Genomic DNA, 2579 nt, shown 5'->3' with positions numbered 1-2579 from the left:
GGGATAAGTCTTGCTATAAGTAGTCATGTGAATTTGGTATTCATTCAATATTTTGATGTGTTGTATGTTGTTTTTACTCTAGTGGTGTTATGTGAACGTCGACTACATAACACTTCACCATTATTTGGGCCTAGAGGAAGGCATTGGGAAGTAGTAAGTAGATGATGGGTTGCTAGAGTGACAGAAGCTTAAACCCTAGTTTATGTGTTGCTTCGTAAGGGGCTGATTTGGATCCACTAGTTTAATGCTATGGTTAGACTTTGTCTTAATTCTTATTTCATAGTTGCGGATGCTTGCGAGAGGGGTTAATCATAAGTGGGATGCTTGTCCAAGTAAGGGCAGTACCCAAGCACCGGTCCACCCACATATCAAACTATCAAAGAAACGAACGCGAATCATATGAACATGATGAAAACTAGCTTGACAGAAATTCCCATGTGTCCTCGGGGGCAGTACCCAAGCACCGGTCCACCCACATATCAAACTATCAAAGTAACAAACGTGAATCATATGAACATGATGAAAACTAGCTTGACAGAAATTCACATGTGTCCTCGGGAGCGCTTTACCTCCTATAAGACTTTATCCAGGCTTGTCCCTTGCTACAAAAGGGATTGGGCCACTTTGCTGCACCGTTGTTACTTTTTTTACTTGCTACTTGCTACGAATCATCTCACCACACAACTACTTATTACCGATAATTTCAGTGCTTGCAGATATTACCTTGCTGAAAACCACTTGTCAGATCCTTCTGCTCCTCGTTGGGTTCGACACTCTTACTTATCGAAAGGACTATGATAGATCCCCTATACTTGTGGGTCATCAAGACTCTTTTCTGGCGTCGTTGCCGGGGAGTGAAGCGCCTTTGGTAAGTGGAACTTGGTAAGGAAACATTCATATAGTGTGCTGAAATTTATTGTCACTTGTCATTATGGAAACTAATCCTTTGAGGGGCTTGTTCGAGGTATCTTCACCTCGAACGGAAGCACAAAGAGTTGCTCCTCAACCTGCTGCACCTACTGAAAATATTTAATATGAATTTCCTTCGGGTATGCTTGAGAAACTGCTGGCTAATCCTTTTACAGGAGATGGAACATCACATCCAGACTTGCATCTAATCTATGTAGATGAAGTTTGTGGTTTATTTAAGCTTGCAGGTTTGCTCGAGGATGAGGTCAAGAAGAAGGTATTTCCCTTATCTTTGAGGGATAAGGCGTTGACATGGTATAGGCTATGTGATGATACTGGATCATGGAGCTACAATCGGTTGAAATTGGAATTTCATCAAAAGTTTTATCCTATGTATCTAGTACATCATGATCGGAATTATATTTATAATTTTTGGCCTCGTGACAAATGATACGTCTCCGTCGTATCTACTTTTCCAAACTCTTTTGCCTTTGTTTTGGACTCTAATTTGCATGATTTGAGTGGAACTAACCCGGACTAACGCTGTTTTCAGCAGAATTGCCATGGTGTTGTTTTTGCGCAGAAATAAAAGTTCTCGGAATGACCTGGAAATTTACGGAGAATTTTTGTGGAATATATAAAAACTACGGGCGCAAGAATCAGCAGAGGAAGTGGAGCGTGGAGCCCACAAGCCCACCAGGCGCCCCCCTGGCCGCGCCTGGCAGGCTTGTGGGGCCCACAACGCTCCACCGCCTCCAATCTCAGGTCTATTTAGTCCCTTTCGTCCGGAAAAAAAAATCAAGGAGAAGAGTTCATCGCGTTTTATGATACGGAGGCGCCGCCACCTCCTGTTCTTCCTCTGGAGGGTAGATCTGGAGTCCGTTCTGGGCTCCGGAGAGGGGAAATCGTCGCCATCGTCATCATCAACCTTCCTTCATCGGAAATTCCATGATGCTCTTCACCGTTCGTGAGTAATCTCATCGTAGGCTTGCTGGACGGTGATGGGTTCGATGAGATCTATCATGTAATTGAGTTAGTTTTGACGGGGATTGATCCCTAGTATCCACTATGTTCTAAGATTGATGTTGCTACTACTTTGCCATGCTTAATGCTTGTCACTAGGGCCCGAGTGCCATGATTTCAGATCTGAACCTATTATGTTGTCGCCAATATATGGGTGTTCTTGATCCTATCTTGCAAGTTGTAGTCACCTACTATGTGTTATGACCTGGCAACCCCGGAGTGACAATAGCCGGAACCACTCCCGGAGATGACCATAGTATGAGGAGTTCATGTATTCACCAAGTGTTAATGTGTTGGTCCGGTTCTTTATTAAAAGAAGAACCTTAATATCCCGTAGTTTCCATTAGGACCCCGTTGCCACAGGAGGGATGAACAATAGATGTCATGCAAGTTCTTTTCCCTAAGCACGTATGACTACATACGGAATACATGCCTACATTACATTGACGAACTGGATCTAGTTACTTATCTCTCCGTGTTATAACTGTTGCATGATGAATAGCATCCGGCATAATCATCCATCACCGATCCAATGCCTACGAGTTTTTTCCTACTGGTCCTTGCTACGCTACTTTGCCGCTACTGCTGTCACCGCTGCTACTGTTACTCTGTTGCTGCTACTGTTACTTTGCTGCTACTGCTGTCAC

This window comes from Hordeum vulgare, chromosome 3H (genome assembly GCF_904849725.1).
Source record: "Hordeum vulgare subsp. vulgare chromosome 3H, MorexV3_pseudomolecules_assembly, whole genome shotgun sequence".
Taxonomy (NCBI): Eukaryota; Viridiplantae; Streptophyta; class Magnoliopsida; order Poales; family Poaceae; genus Hordeum; species Hordeum vulgare.
This window is presented reverse-complemented; position numbering follows the sequence as displayed.